The sequence below is a fragment of the Idiotropiscis lumnitzeri genome, chromosome 1 (assembly GCF_059441095.1).
Source record: "Idiotropiscis lumnitzeri isolate Australia: NSW breed Sydney's pygmy pipehorse chromosome 1, RoL_Ilum_1.0, whole genome shotgun sequence".
NCBI lineage: Eukaryota > Metazoa > Chordata > Actinopteri > Syngnathiformes > Syngnathidae > Idiotropiscis > Idiotropiscis lumnitzeri.
The window spans coordinates 16,555,851-16,575,984 of NC_142391.1; the positions used below are offsets into that span (position 1 = coordinate 16,555,851).

The following is a 20,134-nucleotide window of genomic DNA, read 5'->3' on the forward strand; positions in this document are numbered from 1 at the left end:
TAGAAGTACATAAATTCTGTCCTACTGTAACATAACCTGTTCATTTTCCCCCAGCAGTAAGCGTCACACTGAGGGCCACTATGACCAGAGCTTACAAGAAGCTGTATAAATGTGTATACATTTCTTAACATCAGTGTCTCGTAGAATTTCCGTGGCTTAATAAAAAAAAAAAATAACAAAAATGTGTGAAGCTTTTCATTTATACAAGTGAAGAGATTGGAATAGATTCACCTTTTAAAATTTAGCTTAAAAAGCTTTAAAAAAGCAACCATTGTATCTTCTATGATTTATTTTTAGCACTTTGCCTAACATTGTTTTGTGTGTGTGTGTGTGTACCATTTTATGTTGATAACAGTGAACATCTGATACTGCCTCCCTTCATCTGTCGTCCGACTTCAACTATTGAGGATGAAACGACCATGGCCAAATTTGCTAGGCATATAGGCACATGTCGATATTTTGTTCCCCAAGGCGTTACATTTGCATAATGAATAGGGGCTCCATTCCCTTGAAAAGGCATTGCTTGTCACCAAGCCTTTTTTGGATGATTCTGATAGTTTATGCTCTGAGGATATTTTGTGCTGAAGTCATTTTTACATGCAAACCTATTATATAAGTGCCAACGTTAAGCTCATCCAAGCGTCCCTTTAATGATTCATTTGCTTAAATAAATGAAACTTAATTCAGGGCTGCTTAATCTGGTTTGACCAGGAGGGATCAGTCTGCAGGTCTTGTTGATGGGGGGTCGGAGGGCTGGACATGTTCTGGTCTGTTACTTTTAGACAGTGGTAAAGCTGTTCTCTGCTAAGACACACCTGAATTCGAGAGGAAGCGCTGCATAGCAGGAATGTCTGATAGGGCAAAGACCTTTTGGCATCCGATGAGAATGTGGCTTAACCAGCTGTGAAGTTGAATTTGAGCATTCGTCATATGCCCCAGTCTATCGTTGAATGGAAAAACATCCTTTCGACTTTATGATCTGTTACAGAACATCGTAGGAGACTTATACCCGCACTTACCCTGTTTCTTGCCCCTCGGTCTTATACTGATTCCTTCTGATTACCCCTCTTATTCCAGATGTGCTTGAACGATTTCCAGACTGTGAGGTCAATTAAAATCCCATCAATCACGACTCTTCTATGGTAGACCAGAGATGTTGCAACCTATTTCATTGTGAGCTCGGCTTTTGCGCATAAAGGCCAGGACTGTTCAAACCTAAGCAGACAGACATAAAAAGACAAAATTCCATAGTGGCTGGCACTTTGCTAATTGTGCACATCCCTCTGTGACCGTATTAGCGTATTCAGTATTAAAGCTTCAGCACTGTGGGTATTTGCATAACTGTTGGTGGTCACTATTCCACACTTCTGGACATTTTAAAGTGCTCAAGCACTCTCTGCTTCATTGGCAAAATAGTTGTTCTGCGCTACTGGTCCCGCATCATTACTATTGTCGTTGAATCGTAATTACCACACGACTGAAAGGTCACTTTATTTTGCCCTCGACTCTGCATCATTTGCTTAGCTGTCATTGTTCGGTTCTACCATACTAATGGGCAAATAACTTTTATGTTTGTACATACTTGGCCATGAACGTGACTGATGCTGGTAAAAGTTGCTCTCAATGTTCTGGAGATTTCTTTGCATCTTTGTATCTATCAGTGGTTGTTTTAAAGTGCTCTATAATCAATGTTAAGTTGAGTTGACTAATGCAATGTGATTCATATAGAACCCGGGTTTTCCCGGTCTCATTTATTTGTGTATTTTCACGTCCCTTGTTTCCAGGAAGAGCTAACGGGGTTCATTTATGCATGCCCAAAAGAACAATTAAAAGACGCATATGCCAGCCATAGCCACATTAGGCTGCTCGTATGAAAAAACAAGGACCGACAGAATCATGTCCCCAAGCAGAAAACCGCCATGAAAATTAAGTTAAGCACACTCACCCAAACTGTACTGTTCTGTATTATTATATATCATGCATTTTGGAAAGAAAGAAAAACACTGCCCCTCATACAGTCAAAAATGGGTCATGCTGTATGGTATGTCTTGAAGTGACTGCACCCTCCACCGTGCTTTATCCTTCCTTATCCCCAACCTTGGTTCACTTAACCTTCCCACACTTCTTCACCCCCACTCCACAACTTAGATGTGTTGTGCAGGTTCCGTGTCTCTACGCAGTCACGTGTGGGGTCCATCAATAGGTTGCAGGATGAAGGTTGAGAGACCAGAGCATCCATTCTTCAACCTCCCGCCTCTCTATACGGGGCTAATAATACCCCAAGCTGGAGAGAACGCACCACATTGGTTCTGTCAATTGAAGCAAAGGGACGGATTGGGTGGTGGAGGTGATTGTGGGGCTCCTTTTGGGACATGTGCGCTTGATACTTTGTTGAGCACAAAGCAGCTCTTTCACTTGGGATCTGGAGCACATATGGAATGGTTTATCAAAACTCCATAACGTCAACTCCGTGTGTTCTCGTGCCAACAGGTTCGCCTTCACCGACACATCTCAAATTCAGTGTGCCACTGAACTGAGTTTTTTTTTTTTGGTTGGCACTGGGCATGTGCCCCTCAATGCTTTCCAGATCAGATATATATTTTTTCTGAAGGTCAACCTAAACCAATATTTTAAGATTTATTTTATAGTCTTAAATATTCCTGTTTGATGCTTGTCTGAATTTCCACGTTGGTTTGACGGACCTTGATTTTTAACATTAAATAATCAAGCTGATTCTTGTGTTTTCACTTGGAAAGTTGACGATTAAGCTCCTGATTCCTTGCATTTGGCATTAATTGCATTTGGAGCCTGATAACCACTTTAGTTGATGTTACGTTACGTGGTCTCAAACTCAAGGTCCACATTTAGTGGTTTTGCTCCCCCATGTCAAATGATCAGAAACCTAATGCAAACACTTTGTGCCTGTATGACATCAGCTTTAAAGACCGTCTTCTAAACTACACAGCTGGGTGTAGATAAGAGAGGAGCTTCGATGTTTATTTCTCGTCTTTCTGCATTCCTGCTTCTTATTTACAATATCCAGCATGGGGTGGAGGTTGGGGGTGGCGTACTTCTATAAAAGGAAGTTTGAAGACTTTCGCTGTCCCACTGGAAACAGGGCACGCATTTCAAATAGTTTCTCAAGATGTAATCTCTTTAGGGGGACAGTAGTGACACTGTAGAAAGAAGCCTGATTTTAGATTTGCCTCTGTCACCTTGTAGTCGCACGGCATACCCATCAACGCGGTTGACTGCAACTGGATTCTTTTGCAACGTGCAGGGTTCTGCAACTAAATTCCACGAATTGTCGACTGTCTGTAGCTTACTCGGCAGCGATTCGAAATTTGAATTGCGCGTGAATGCGGCAAATTTCCAGTTCAGTGGCCAATTAAAATGATACGTCCCTTGGCCTCTTGACGTAATCAGGTTGAGATTCTGCAGTTCCATCTACTCCTCATTTGCCTTCCTTCATAATTGACAAAGTAAGATTACTCTCTTCCCTCTTTTGACTTGTACTTTATGTATCCTCAAGGTGTAGTAGTCTCAGTTGACGACTGATTGAAGATGGCTTTCCAAATGTTGTGTCTAATGTCTTCTTCATTCATGGAGGAAGAGTAACTAGCGGCATTTCTCTCCCTTGTTCTGAGCCTGTAATGTTATTATTGCATGCATTTTTTCCACTTTTCTTTTACTCATTGTAATCCATCAAGGAGGATTTCAATTGCACTCTGCTTTATATTTGTGTTGTACACGTCACACACAAAACCAGATCAAGCCCATGCAGGCATAGGAGGAGAGATATCAGCGTGGAAGGGAGATACAATATAGTGTTGCCCCAACTGAGCCGCAGGCGTGTGAGCCGCGGTCAGTCCTTTGCTCAAGGGCACCTCAACAGTAGTTAGAAAGCATTTCTCCAACAATCAGTCGCCATTTTACATTTGTTCTCAGCTAGATAAATCTCAAGTCCCTTCATAGGAGCTACTGCCGTCCAATAGCAATGATGCATTTTACCCACAAACAATGTGGTTGTGAACAAATGTTTTTATGAGTGACCGAATAAAGTACATGCAATCTATAATAAGTAGTAATTTTCACACAGCTCATCTACAAAACAGTGTAAGCATATCAAGTATGTTTACAAGTAGTAAGCCTGAGCATGAACTCATTTGGCCCGTGTTATTGTAACTGTCACATCTTCCTCATTCCACGCGGCCTTCCTTTCTGTCTCCTTGGTCCTTTTTGCTGCCCTGGATGAATCTGTTTGTGTGTTTGATTGTGGGAAAATGTCCCGACATTCGTGAGAGTTCCCCGCTCTCTGGACCGTCTTTTCCCAGGGGGCCCCTTTGGCTCACAGAGACTGACTGAGCCCCATCACAGCTCTGGGACCCTTCTCCTAGCAACCCCTAGTGGTAGCAGAGGTGGCAGAATACATTCTCTTTTGAGGCCAACTGTTTTCACTTCCACTCTGGAGATTCAAAAAGGCAATTTATCTACAATATCTCGGCAATGTGATAAAAGGTCTTGACACAAAAAAAATACTACCCGCCAATTAATCACTTCAGATGGGGACTAATATGCAGACATGGTACTGTGACGTACTTTTGGGGAATGTGCCACACGGCTGTTTTTCTTTCTTTTTTTTTTTTTTTTTTTTGCTATCACTAAACAGCAAGTCTTTTTCTCCAAAGCTGGATATTAAATATGAGGGTAAAAATTGGTTTGCATTTGAGTAAATGAGATTTGTTTTCTGTGCCATCTATGTTGCTTGTATTGCCTCCTAAAATGTACTTACTGACTTGTGGTTTTCGTTTCCAAATTTGGATGTTGAATTGCAGTCTTACAGTCAATGCATTCTTTAGTTGTTTGTTTAGATTTGGATCCCTTTTCACATTTGGGGTTTTGCCTGGATTCTTGTAAAATGCAGATCAACAGCCACATGGTCTATAGGTCAAAGTTAGGAAAACCTCAATGACATTTAACGTGTAGTTATATTTGCTCATATTGTTAATTTTCTTACATCCAAAAAAAAACCAGGTAAACAATCCATTTTAAAATGTTAACCATTTCTCATGGCATTTCTTTAAAATCAAGTGCAGTTTTAAGTTCTAAAGTAGGGTAAAAATCACTGCAAGGCACCTCTAGTGTCTTCTACTGGCTCAAGACCTAATTAGTCATTTGCGTCAACTGTCATCTCATTGTGTTTGAGCAATGAGATGGATGAGTGATCGCAGGTGGGGATCTCAAAAATGATGACAAACGGGTCTGTCTTTTGGCTATCAAGTAACAAAACAGATGAACATGGATCTGAATGGTGGCCGTGAGCCAGGGATTCGTCATCACTACTAAGAACTCTTTTTGACCAAGTGAAGGACAGCGTGGTTGGAAACCGCTAAAGCATTCAAAGGCCTTATGAATAGAAGCCTGTCTCTCGAGAGCCTTACCAAAATGAGTCCTTTTGCTTTTATCCCTTTGGAGAGGCAGCGTGATCTCACACAGGCTCACTTCAAATGGACTGTTGAAAGGCAAGGTGTTTATTTGCACAGCATTATAACGCACCATTTAGCAGTTTTAGCATCTGTTGGTGTTCTCCATCATCTTGAAGCACCATAAGGCCATTCATACTCCTATCCTTACTTTCCTACACAATAAAGCCTCTAACCGTTGCTTCCTTTCACTGCTGGTTGGCCCGGCGCTCGCCCTCCTTTTTTGATTAATCTCGAGTACAAGATCTTGACGTAAATTTGAAGTCATATTTCCATGAATAAGCTTGTGAAGACAGGGTTATGGTTAGTCAAATCCAATTTATTCATGTATTGCTTAATCATAAGAGTCCCAATGGGCTTCACAAGCTAACAGTTCCCTTGATTTTAACCACATAGTAAGGCAAGGAAGATTTCACATGTGGAAATCAGTTGCCCCTTGGCAAAATTGTCGTAGGTACTCAAAACTAGAGGGTGACACGGCAGTGGATTTTCACTACCCCACTTGCACCAAAAAAAAAAATATCATGTCGCGTCCATTTTGGAGGTCCGCTACACTAAAATTGGTTGCGTTCTCTGTCCAAGTTTTATCCCTGCTGGATAATCTGGCTCCCGTCTGCTCCTGTGAACTTTTTATCCTGTACCATCCCAATCCCGTGACTAATGGTAGATTTTACTCACTCCCATCCAGTAAGGGTTAGCAGCCCATTTTCTATCAAGGCCCATCACTGACAAACTGATTTTCTTTTGTTTTCGTTGATAATAAACACCGCTTCAGTAATGCGGTGCTGGCAGTGGTTGTCGTGTTGCGTTTTCTAATTCTGTTCAACGTAATCTAGAATGGTCCTATTGCCAATGTAACCAAAACAACAACCTCTGCATGTGTGCTGAAAGGTCCATTCTTGCTAACAATGGAATGATAGAGGGATGACTAACCCGTGGGCCACAACACTGCGTGCCAAACCATCTGACTCAGTGCAAGCATCAAAACTCCAAGAGGTGGATTTATTTGGGTCACTTTTGGTCAATCTTCGTCTTTTTCAACACATGGGCAAATCTCTCCCTTCCAGACAGCATTTGAAGCTAAATTCTTTCTTCAAGCTGTGAGCCATCAAGATGGCAAAATATTTGTTTTAAAGCCTGTCCTAAGCAAATGCCTTCACATTGTGTGCCAGCTGCATGGATTAGCGGTGCCATGTTGCATGAGCAGACTGAAAGATATTTGGATTGTTGGAGAAAGCCGAAACGGATGGGGGTCAGTGGAGTGGCAGGGATGTGACCGGAAGGGATATGTGGCCTTGACCGCGTGTATTTGAATTCATGCAAACGAAAGGGGAACGCTCAGCCGTATTAAGATAGACTACAGCCCCATTGCACACATTAATGCAGCTGATCAACTGATAAAACACGCTCCACTACTCTACATGAACCAATGCCGTAGTGACCAAGTTATATTACTTATTAAATCTTAAATAAGGAGGGAAGAGTGACTGGACTTTTTATTGTAGAAATGAAGAAAAAAATAGCGACCCATTGAGACGAAGAGGGAGTGCTATCAATGTAGTACTTGCAATCCATCCAAGGTTTAAAATCCTATTAGTCAATGAGAATTAAACAAGACTTATGAGTTGATAGGTGTGATTTGCGCATGCGTTTAAGTCAATTAAAAGAAAAGCTATTTGCCTTAACAGCAGTAAGCCTCTTCCGTGCAAGTAAGCGATATGCATCAGAAGGTAAACCAGATGAGATGCACAAATCTATTTGAGCATCCCTCAGTATTTCATGTGGCATATTTGCTGTAGAAAAACATTTTTCCGAATTGTGCCCAATTGGTTTTATTTATTTTTATGTTGTTGGATTGGAGGTTGCCTTGGCAACAGGTTGCACAGCATAAACCCATGAACGGTTGGTTGAACAGTGGGCTGCAAAGCGGGACATTAAATGCAATTCTTTATCTCCCACCCAGTTGCTCCAGTACATTCATTTCCATCCATTTTTATGTTCTCATTACTATACAAATGAATCAATTCAAGCATGAAGCACTGTGTGCTATTGTTTCCTGTTATTCCATGCAAATTCTTGCAACAGAATGGAAGGAAAGTGTCCTGCTGTGATTCGTTTCTGCATGCTTACAATGTTGACAGAGTTCTAAGCACTAAAGCAGACACTGATCATAAATCTTCTACTCAGCGGTGTTTAGTACATTGCCATGAATTTCAGTAGAATCCATTTCAACTGAAAATTAATTTCTCATACATTGTGTATTGCTTAAATACAATGAGTTAATTGGAGAGTCTAAATTTACATTTGGTTTGAATTTGAGAGACGTATTGATCTATCTTATCGATCTTGAGTTTTCTGTTATTTTGTTTAAATGGTGTCAATGTACGTTCTGGTCATTTTTGTAAGTTACTTTTGTTTTCTCTGCTGTGGCTTTATTTGCACTATGCACATTGGGTTACGTTGTATATGAAATGTGCTGTATAAATGAAAATTCATTGCCTTGGCCTGAAAAGTATAGGCAGTAGAAAATGAACTATCAGTGCACAATGGGCACAAGTCTCTGATGCCAAGTCTTTCCCCTCACAATTTTTTAGTTGCAAATCTAAGTTCCAAGTCATATTACGTTAAAACATGGGTTAAATTAAAAAAAATAATGATAATAAAAAATAAATTAATTACACCACAATGAATGTAACTGAATAGAAAGTGAATGGACATTTTTGGTGACGGCTCATTCCGTGTCAAATCACCCAGTGTGTTTAACCAAGCGAATGTTGATTCGACTGAAACTTGTTGTACAACACTAAATATCAAATTTGAGGTCAATCGTGGCAGAGGTTTGGGAGCTAACGGCCCACCGAATTTTAATTAGTTAGGGGAAAAAAGGGGCGTGGCTGCTCAGGAACTTTTGGGTCAATTTTCGCAAAACGTTAACAGTATTGTTGAAAAGGAAATTCAACAAGGAATTGTGATTTTGAAGATTGGTGCAGTTACTTGACATTTTAACCTACAATTTGACCTTATGAATCACTCTAAATGTCGATACATGATGTAGACGTAATTTTTTTTTTTTCGCTAGTTGAGTTGCAAGTCTCAAAAAATAGCGACTTCATTCTCTCATGAGTCCCCATCTCTGGACCAATAAATGAATGACTTAAAACTAAGTGAATGTTGATTTTCATGCATCTCACCAGTCTAGTTTGGTCTGCTCATTCAAGCATTGTATCCACTGAAACTAGATTGAGGTTAATCTTGATAAGCCGTCTAGCTGCCCTTGAGGAAAATGCTTCTATTGCTGCTGCTAGATCCTTTTACTCCCGATACTGACTTAGGCCTCCCTCCCTCCCTCCCTCATTTTATCCTTGAGGTAATGATCGATCATGACTACGGAAATAGTTGCTGACTCCTGTTAAAGGGTGTTAAAAAAAAAAAAAAATCTTAAAAGGAAGGTCTCTACATCACAAAGTGCTGCTGTATTTGCTTTTATGGTGATTATCGTGCCAACTATCACTTCTTTCAGTCCTATAGTCTCGTAAGGGAACAATGTGGGGAAGGAGGAGGAAGGAAAATAAAATGCAAGAAAGAGTGCGGTCTTTGACCCACATTTTTGTTCCACCATACAATAGGACAACAATTGCTGGCCCTATCGGAGCATTTCATTTAAATAGCATGTATTTGGAATAATGTTCATTTTTGCTTCCTCCTATTTTAAGCAATACAATGTAAACATTTTTGATAAGATTAGAAGTTAAGATGAGCTGTAATGAGTGTTGTTCATAAAACCAAACGCGCTCTTACTGTTGTGTCCCTTACTGGAAATGTTTCTCTGTTTGTGAGGAAGGGTTCATATTCTTAATTGCAAAGTGCAAGCTATAAAAATTTTCATTCAATTTTAATTTTGATTTGTTAACTTTCACATAGTATTGGCTTCTACTCTTGTGGCTTCCTAAAAATCCAAATGCTCTCATGTGGTCCAATTGCATCAACTGTCTAGCATTTTAGAAACTGGCAGCGAGCATGTAGTGGATTTACTACACAGTTTTGTTTAAGAGCTGCCTGCTGCCAGGACAAGAGCTGCATGACTGAAGTGGATTTTGAGTGGAAAATCTTGTTTCTGAGACAAAGGACCCTGTTAGGAAAAAAAGAAACACAGAAATTGACTAGTCTGGGGGGTCGTGATCTTTTTTTCTTTTTGATTAATCACTGCTTACATACCTGACAGTTTTCCAATGCAGTTCTTGCCGCATAAAACGGGCCAACGGCACAGCATCTTTGTGTCCTGGAAGAAGACAGATGGATTTCAGGGGCACGTGGCTAAGGGTGTGTGTCTGACACCCCAGGAAGCTGCACTGGTCTCAGCTGGTTTTAATCAACACCATCATTTTGCGGCCCCCTTCACTGTGGGCTGCCCCCAACAATAGCATAGTCTACTGTATGTCTTTTGTATGCACGGTGGCGTCGCAACGACATATTTTCCTACAGTTGGCATTCAAACATTCATGACTGGGCTAGCCAACCTGCGGCTCCCGAGCCGCATGTGCGTCTTTGGTCGGTTTCATACGGCACCCCAAGACCTTTTCACAATGAGCTTTGCTGGCTGCTGTGTGCCGTCGTCATTGTGTGTGTTTTGAGGGTTGGGCCGCATATGGCGTGCCTGTTGTTGTTGGGGAGAGATTTGTCTCCAAATTATTCGCACAATTTTCACATGTAAATTTCAGATTCAGAAATATAGTTGTGATTCTCATGTTTTTCAGATCACGACTTGTAATTTCTGCCCTTGAAGTGTCAAATGTGATTTTGTAGATCATTTATTTTTTACACAAATGTCACTCTGTAAAACTAATAAGACATTCAAAGACAGCAGATTAAACTATAATTTAATTATACTGTATTTTATGTTGACTCTCTCCACAGTTTACTAATCAAAACAGTTGTGCAAGACTTTCTATCCCTTGTCACGCGGCAACCAGCGGACAACAGCAAAAGATGCACGATCATCTTTTGCAAAGATAAAGAAGATGCTAATGAACTGGACGTGCCAGAGGCCTCCTTAACTTTGGGAGCCAGTAAATCAGATGAATAACATGCCAGACCTTTCTCACCATATATGAAGCAGCTGCACAAACTCTCTGGGTGGTTGGCAGGAACACAAGGTGCGTGGCCCTGACTAATTCTGTTGGGTCAAAGTTTGGCTATGTTTTGGCCTGTCAGTTGCTGTAGTTTATGGGCTTTCCGTGTTTAGGTGTTTTCTCTTAGTTGTACAGAAACTGATTGAATCTGTGTGGCCAAGTCTGTTATTTTAGTCCTCTTTATTTGCTCATTTGGTGTGACGTATTTCGGCATGCCTTGCAGAGAGTGAACAGTGTTATCGAATCCATTATTGGTTTCGTCAAAGGAAGAGTTAATGGCATTAGTGACCATCTAGTACTACTCGTGATTTGATCATGGCTGCTATTATGGGATGGCTAAATGTTCCTTTGGTTAAAAATTAAGCTCTGCAACTCTTTTCTATGATTTGAATACACATTGTTTGGCCTATAGCAGATTTCTAGAGCTGATGTAGATAGCAATATATGGGGTGATTACGATCACCAAAATGAAACCAAGAAAGTAACTACTTATTCAGAAAGTTAATTCTCGAATGTTTCTAAAACATTTGTGCCTTCAAATGTGGCCAATATGCTCCTTGCATCCGTAGTCTCTGGTAACGCAACATTGGCTGTTGGACCGCTGGATTTGTGAACATCAGGTTCAAAGAGTTCATAGCCTATTACAACAGACTAAAGGTCACAAAGGTCACAAGAGCATGAGCTTCGTCTTGCACCTGTTCACAGGGGGCCTACTTTAGCCAGGCAGATGACTCCCAGATGTTCTTGTCACATCCATTAGCGTCTGTAAGGAGCGAGTGGTTCTGTAGTGGAGTAAGTGTACGGCATTCCTTTATTTTTTGCTGTCTGATATACTTCAACATACACGGACAGACAAATGCAATATTTTGGACTGGTAAAAGTTGTTTGATTCACAGCATTGTGAAGAAACAATTTACACCTGGATAGGCCCAGATGGAGAATTTCAAATATTTTGGGGGTTCATGTTCCAGTCATCAAGCCCCTCCTCAAGTGGTCTGTGCTGTTTTCTTTGACTAGAGGGATAAATGTCAGCACTGAAATGTAGTCACGGCTGCACTCTGCAGATAGCGGTTCCCTTGTTGCCACTTACAATACCAAGTGGAATATGAAAACCATATTTTCAAATGGAAGCATCTGGAAAAAGAACAAGATCCGCTCATCTAGGTTTTACCAGCAGTTCGTTTGTGTCCATTGGTATTCTCCAGCAGTCCTCCCAGTTTAAACATTTGCTCACTTGAAATGTGGTATTTGGTATCTAAAATGTCGATTGTTTTTCTTTTTTTTTTCTTTTTAAGCAGGTAAGCTACCCCATGAAATATTGTGTACTGTATCTGAACATGCATCCATCTATTATCTGAACCAGAGGGAAAAAAAAAAGATTCATATTAAATAGAAAAAGGGAAAAGGTGACAATAAATTACATAATTTGAAATAGTTTGGGTTCAAAAGTAGTTGGAGGATGTAAAAACATTTGTCCTATAGCATGCGCAAATAAGGATGCTAACTGGCACGCTAACTTCCATTTTGGTTCATCTACTCTAAACTTAATAATGAAGTATAAAAATGTTTATAGTAACACGTAATATTTCTATAAAGAGTGAGAGGAGGATTTTTGTCTTGCGACGAGCTCCATGGCGGTGTCTCGGACTTGGTGCAAAGTGGGCGGCCCATGGAGAACCAGGCAATGTGCACATGCTCACGTTATCCCCATTGCTGGAGAATGACCCGCGGAACGGAGGTGCTGTCCATCCAAAGACAGGCTGGGCACCCTCCAATGGTGTATCGCTATTGCTTCTGCCGGTTGCGACTGGGACATCCGGCTGAGCTGTGAGTCACACCAGTCCATCCGGCTATAACGCTTGCTGACGGGATTAAACAGCATTTTCGGACCATTTATGGCTTCAAATCAAACCATGGCATGAAGATGTGATGAGTCAGTCTCATGAAAAGTTGAACCACAGTGAGAAAATGACAACATTTATCTGGCACAAGTCCGGGCAGACAGCAAAGGTACTGTGGCGCAAGCAGCTGGCGGACCTCTGACCCCGTCCAGTCTGCTTTCAGGACAAAAACTCAAGTCAGACCGTCAACACTTTTGCAACACCAGAAATGCTGTCCATCATGAGCTGGCCAGGTCAAATGACTAGAATCAATGTCTGTTTACGCTGAGTTAATGTTGCATAAAAGCAGGTGTTTGTGTTGGATGTAGGACGGGTGAGAAGCACATTGTACAGGAGGAGGGAGGAAAGTTAGAAAGACATGACAATATCAGCAGGGATGCCATTCAAAACTCCAAAGCAACTACAGTTATTAGCTTTATGGCAAATTTTCTGTGTAAGTTTTTGAAAGATGGAGTCCCATATTGTAAATTGTTCTTTCTCACCAAAGAAAGATGGCAAAACCTTGAATGTTTCCTCTGTTACCACTCAAATGAATGGCTACAAATTATTCATATGATAGACAAACCTTTTAATTAAGACTTGATAATTGATTTTCTGTTTATGTAACAAATCTATAACTAAATAAAAATGACATTTTGTTTGGAATATCCACAAAGTTTACCAAGATCTTCAACTCTGCTGTTAGCCTTGCAATTACTGAGACTGAAAAAGTATCACAAAACTAACATGCTATTGGAAACCAATATGAAGGTCGCTCAACAAGCACATGGCTGTAAGATAATGAGTCTGAAAATGATTTTATTGATGAGTTGTTTGTCTCGCTGACTGGCGTGATATTTCTCCAGGCAGATATTTCATTTTCGGATGACCTGTGTACTTCCAACAATGACTTTATGGTAACCTCAAGCAACCCAGATCATGCCTGGGCAGCACCAAGAGTTTCAAATGATGTGGACATGTTAACCTCCATCATCACAGTCAGATACGGCGTCACTAATGACACTCTGCAGCTGACCCATCACCGCAAGAAGCCTGCAGCAATTTTGGCCGTCAGGGAGTCATCTTTTGTGGGTGATAGGTTGTTTCTAATGAAATGCACGTGCTTATGTTGGCATGAGGGCTTGCGAGTGTTGAGATGCTGTTCCAGGAAAAGGGGCTTCCTTTGGGCATTGTGAAGGCCCCCCCTCACCAACCTCAGGCTGCTTAGTAAGGGAATGTGAGGCGCAGAGATGGAATTGTGGCTCGAGATGTAAAGCAGCCCAAAAGTTACAAAGGGTCATTTCCTGTTTATATCTTGGACTCTCACAACAGGCACACACAAGACACACACATGCACGTAGCACATGCTGAATGATTCATACTATACATACTGTATGGAAAGAAATATCTGGGTCTTAAAGTTGGAGTATTTGTATGATCCATGCTGTGGTGGTTTTGAGCAAAATCCCATCTGCTCATTGATCCACTCAGTGTGTTAACTGACTTGCGATTGCAGAATCAAGTCTCTCGATTAGTCAGACTGAGATGTATGTTAACAATGACAGAAACTGCAACAATAAATAAATCAATAAAATTGAAGAATTCCTAAATGTATTGTGGCAAACTGTTTTGTTTGTTGGTCAGTTGTGATGGGGAGACTGGAAAAATCTCGACTCCAGTCCAAAAAGGGTGCACATGGTACAAGAGCTTCTCGAAATGCAAATATTTCAGACAGCAATTCAGTCCCGCTCTTTTATACTGAAAAAATGCAAATGTTGTACTTATTGCAATTTTCTATTAGTCCGTTTCCACACTGAGATGGACATGCTTGGCCTTGAGCTTGTCCATTATGACTCTGTCGGGGCAAAGCTGTTACAGTAGAATCACTTTTAGAACCCTTTCGGAAGTGGTTCCGAATGCAGGCTATCTGAGGCCATGTCTTCACTGTCATCTGATTGGCGAACACCGATGGAGCAAGGAACTCCGGCACGGATGCACATATTACAGGTTTTAGACAAGTGAGACATGGCCTCCTGCCAGCCGTTGCCAAAGTCATAACAATACAATATATACATATAATAAACATAATAGTGTTTTACAAAAACGCTGAACCATATTTACAATCTCATAAACTATTGAGTGATTTATTTATTTATTTTTATTAACGCTATAGATTTTGGCGCACCACCCGAGGGCTTTGCGCGCCACAGAGGATGACAAGCCGTTGACTCGATGAGGTGGTCAAACAAATGAGACTGCCTTTTCCATTGAAAATGAATAAGCACTGGCGGCGAGCCTTATGTGCCACTCGCAAAATAATTATCCCGCCACTTCATTCATGGTACATATGAAATTGTTGTTCAATATTGATATGAAACACAAAATGTATGCGCTGTTTATGTTTTTTTTCCTCTTATATTTCAGTGGGCATCTGTGTCTTGCTGGCTTTAAACCACACATACGAAATATCTGTGCAATTTATGGGCCTTACTTTGCGCCTTCGCCACATCTTGCAACGGCAGTTCAGATTTTGAATCGCTACACGTGAAATGTTACAGCAGAACCAGACATGCTGCGAGTGCCCAGGCTTGCACAGCACAATTGATCCAGACCCATGCTTGTTGTAATGGAAAAGCCAACAGAGGCTGTGCGGTATTGAGCCGGGCCAAGCGGAGTGGTGTGGTTTGAGGCTAATGGAAAAGAGGCATTATTGCGCCGCTTATGGTGTGTACTTTTTCTGTGGTCACTATTAAACGGCTTAAATTCAGAGCTAGTGTTCGCATATATTTATGTAATAGAAGGGAATTGCAATAATGTTATATTAATCTTAATATGGTTCCTGTAAAATGGATCTGATACCAAAGATGGGACATTATTATTGAAAGTCTTATGATGAGAGAGGGAGCTGGAAATAGGGGCGGGGTAGAGAAGAAGCAGGGACAATATCAACAGCTCAGCTCTCAGCTCTGTCAGCTGTAACCCACATCTAAGCTCAAAAGTTCAGTGACGGAAAGCAGACCTAACAGCAGTTTTGGCTAAATGACAACGTAGAATACAGAAATGTCTTGGGAATTTGACGGAAAGCTACAAAAGAGTGGAATAATAGACCACTACCCAGCAGTGATGTAAAATCTGTGGGACTGAATTTGTTCACTTTTATTCCATGTGACATAGGCGTGATCCATCTCTCAGCACTTGCAGCACGTGAGTGAGATACTTGATATTGACTTGGAAAATCTTTTTCAGTCACTGTGACTTATAACTATGTTGCATTGCTGTTCACTCGGTAGGGGATTGTAGACGCTAAGAGTTAACTAATTAGTCGAAAACTAATCATTCCTGTTAGAAATAAACAACTATTGATGTATGAATCCCATTGTAATAATAAAATCCCCTCTTTTTATGTTGCATTGTTTAGAGGTAAGTGTCGCCCGGAGGTCATAAACAGTAGCAATTGCAGGGTAGTGAAACGCGTTAATGTTGCACTCTCGCTCCAGAGGTGTTGACATATGTCTGCATTTACCTACGTGTGTGGTTGAGTATGAAACCACAAAGCTTTTATGGCTAACAGACTTCCATGTTTAGCCAAGGTTATATTGTTTTGGTAAGTGCTGCACAAATTTCAGTTTCCCGTCTTGTTATTTAGAAAAGAAACAAATGAAAGTCACCGTCTTGATAGTCACTTTTGTGATTCTAACCTATTGAATAATTTAACTATAAATAGTCCCGATCCTTCTTCTTTGCTAAAGGGAATTGGTAATGGCAATAAAAAAACATTCTAACTTCTCATTCACAATTCTGTCACTGGTGGGTAGTTGAGTGGTGACTCGTCTTGTCGTGAAGCAAATGAGGCAAACTGAAATGCACAATTATCTGCAACCAGCGCAGTCGCTGCTGAATGCGGCTTAAATTCAAGTTACATCCACAAAGACGCACTCTGTGGCTCAATTGGCACAACTCTTCCAGGCAACATTATTCTTCTCAATAAAAAACTGCACTACAAACAGCGTTTCAGAATATTCAGCGCAAGATTCTCCTATCATATAAAAACAAATAAATAAATAATGATTGTAAGTATACACAGACAATTACGACCTAATTTCCTTCATTTGTTGGTTCACTTTCAGAGCCTACCACCCGTAGTCAATCTGCTGGAGCGCTTTCCTCCCAGAAAATACCAAATTCAACCCCGGTGTCATTCACACAACATAATCCAACATTGTCGTATATTAGATCTTTGAGCCACGTTGTGGTGGCCTTACCAAAACCGGCACTGGCCCCGTTTCTTAATATGATAAGTTTATATAAGTATTTAATGTTTAGCATCTTACATATTAGAAAATATTACTGCTGTGTTGTGTAGTTACTTTTTTTGTAGTATGAAATCTAAATAAATATTTAACACTAGACTTGGTGGCTTTTATCAAGCCATTGTGGAAGGATTTAACCTGACAGCCAAAAAAAAATGTACAGCGCGGATAATAGATTGATGATGATTGCTAAATTTAATTGGATTAAACTAAAATGTATTTAATGTTACACAAGCAAAAACGTACTGACTTCATCATATTTGTTTGTGAACCGACAGACGTACAGTGGCCCGTTCAAGTTATATTGTAAGAACCTGCTCTTGCTTGGGATGCTGATTTCTCTTCCTTGTCGACGTCTCCAAAGCGTACCCAGATATGCAATGAAAGTTGCAACAACATAAAACCACTTTCCCAATTTCCAGGGTTCCCCGTTTTAAAGCTACGGCTGTCAGCTCGGCCATAAATCCCGTGTGTGTCAAATGCATGCTGATGAAAGTTTTATGCATCAGCTCTCCAAATTTCCACATACGAAATTGGTTATGGATACCCTTTGTAAGGTTTTCCTTGGTCTGATATTTTATGGATGGAAAACATTCCATACAGACACCTCAGTTCTTTTTCTTTCAAACTTTAGGACCTTTACTGTTGCTTTTATTCCAGCCCAGCATTTGTATTTACATAGATGAGACCGATAAAATAATACAAGGCAGAAGCAAACCCTCTTGTAATTAATTATTTGCAATAGTTAGACTAAACACAAGCATTATTGTTCGAGTCCCAGCGTCTCATGTCTTGTCCACGTTTCTGAACAAGGTAAAGGGTCAAGCAGGGTGACGAGCCACTAAAAGATTCAACATGTTGGAAAGGTGTCAGTTAAAGTTGAGGACTCACACGTTGCCTTCGTACTCTGCTGCATCCCCCGCTGCCGTCAGCACTCTCGGCCGTTTTCATATTTTATTGAGCATTATAGATGCATGAAGTGCTCGCTCAGGATTAGTTGGGAGACTAAGACAGAGTCACTTAGCTACCGTGAGACCCTTTACCGCGTCGACTTTGCTGTTGACTGGCAGCTTAATGACCTTTTTCATTAGGACAGCTAAAAAAATAAAAGGGCCTATGTCTGAAAAGCTGCTTAAATATTACTATCAGATAATTCGGACGGGATTACCATCATGTCATATTCAATATAAAGTGCTTACAGAATCGGTTGAAGCAAACTGGGAAAAAGAAGTGATGCATGCCCCCTGTGTCCTTCATAGGAAGTCCCCACATTGACTGGCACTATTGTGCCAGTGACACACTTTCGAGGGCTTATGATGTGTAAGCAAATCTCCTCTTTACAGTGCCTCAATTCAGTGTTATATTACTTCAGGCTGTTTAAAAAAAACTGCTGGTCTTCTCATAGGGCTACCCCTTATTTGTGTGCCTAAAACTGTCCCAGTTGAGAATTCCAGGCATTACCCAGAAGCCCCTTGTCCTCTGTTGCAGCTGTTGACCTCACACAAGCAGTATTAATAGCTACATGAATGCAGAGTATACTGCAGACTTCATTTCACGACATGGAAAAAAAATATTTGTTGAGGGCAAGAAGGGGATCGATGCAAACTCATTTTTGACTTTTGAAAACAAGTTATTTGTAATTAGGAAATAACGTTTTTTTTATGTCCAAAATGTATTTTCCTAATACAGAATGTATTCTGAGGCTACCAATACAATGTCTTCTTCTATATGTGCCCAAAGATTGGTGAGCGACCAGTCCTCTGTATATTCCCCCTTTCGCTCAATATCAATGATGGTTGGTTTCTGCAAGTTTGTCATTTGACAGTGAGCACAAATGCGCAGTTCAAAGAACACTTAGATTGTTGAACACATGACTGCAGTGCTGCCCCCCGTATTTACTCTGGCAAGGGTTATAATTCCGGAATTTTTGGAATGTAGTCAGTGTGGTGTTGTAACGCTAGTAATCCGGTTCGAATTATGAGAAGAGATGTGAATTGGAAAGTTACAGCACAAAGCATTCCGTTAGTGTATCATTCGTCACGTGAAACTTTTCTTCTCCTTTTGCAACATGTGGGTGAACTTATAATAAAAAAATCATATAACACAATCTGAAGTCTGAAGAAAGTGAACAGAAATCAACTCATTGCCAACCCTTTGAAAATTCTCCGCACAATGATATTGATGACTGTGAAACTTTCAGGCAAGCTTCCAATGCACATGTGTGTTTTGTTGGTCATCATCAAAATATCAGTGGCATTTAAAAAAAAAATGCTTTATCGTGATAGTTTCGTGATAGCTTAATATATGTCTGGAAAAATGTGTTCTCGTGACAGGCCTAACAATATCTGCCATATTTTATAAGTCACACTTTTTTTTTTATAGGTTTACAGGTTGGTCCTGCGCCTTATACTCTAGAGTGACTTATAAGTTATGTAATTTCACACAAAGCCATGAGAGGGCACTCTAGACTTAACCACCGATATCTCCTACTCCCTAAAAAGACAACAAGCGCCTGAACACAATTGCCTCTGAAATTTGCATCGAAAAACCCGTAATTGAGCAGCAGATCTAACTTTGGAGTGAATGACAAACTTGTTGGGCACTGGCGAAATGCAGAGGTTTCTTTTATTAAAAGATGGCCACAGTTTGCCAGTCGCTGCTTGAACAACGAGCAGCTGCAGAGGCTTACGTTACGTCGCCACGCTCAGATAGTAGCCAAAGCGATGACTATGAAGGAGTTTTTATGAAATAAATCACCCGCAAAAAAAGCGATTTATACTCCAGTGTGACTTCTGTATGTTTTTTTTCCCCACTTCATTATGCATTTTTTTGGGCTGGTTCGTCTTATACTCCGGAGCAACTTGTAGTCCGGAAAATAAGTTTCTGCAACAGTTCAAGTTAAGGTACTGTTTTCGGCACATCCAAATGAAACCTCTAAATGCACGATGCCGCAAACCCTTGTACTTCTTCTTTCCCTATGTGATCATGACCACTCACAGCAGGAAATCACTTCTTTTTGCCTGAATTAAACCAAATAAAAACAATATTAAAGACATCCCTGGAAGATTAGAAACATCAACTCTCCTCTTTTTCCAATGATTTGGTACAGGCATTTCCTTGTTATTAGTGAGGTGTGTTACTGTGCCTCTCTGCCCTGTTAAAACCGGCACCACAGTTTGTTTTGCGTTGGCTGGACGCAAACAACACCCCAGAGAATTCTCAAAAGTTGACTGCAAAATAGGCATTTAAAATGTTTAGGATTTTGAAAGATTGAAAGCTAATCCCAGATAGTAAGCAGACATTTTGCTAGTATTTAAAAGAAGTCTGTTTGG

General features: G+C 40.6%; 1 protein-coding gene across 2 annotated transcripts in view; it reads left to right on the forward strand.

Annotated features, from left to right (window-relative positions):
- Positions 1 to 20,134, forward strand: part of LOC148343431 (disheveled-associated activator of morphogenesis 2-like) — an 81,924-nt gene that overhangs the window by 6,029 nt on the left and 55,761 nt on the right. Inside the window, exon 1 of one of the 2 annotated variants that reach the window (XM_088290859.1) lies at positions 15,616 to 15,696. The exons of the other annotated variant lie outside the window; for it this stretch is intronic. The gene's annotated coding sequence lies outside the window, so the exon portion shown is untranslated. Of the gene's footprint in view, positions 1 to 15,615; positions 15,697 to 20,134 lie in introns of those variants that run through there. 2 annotated transcript variants of the gene reach the window in all.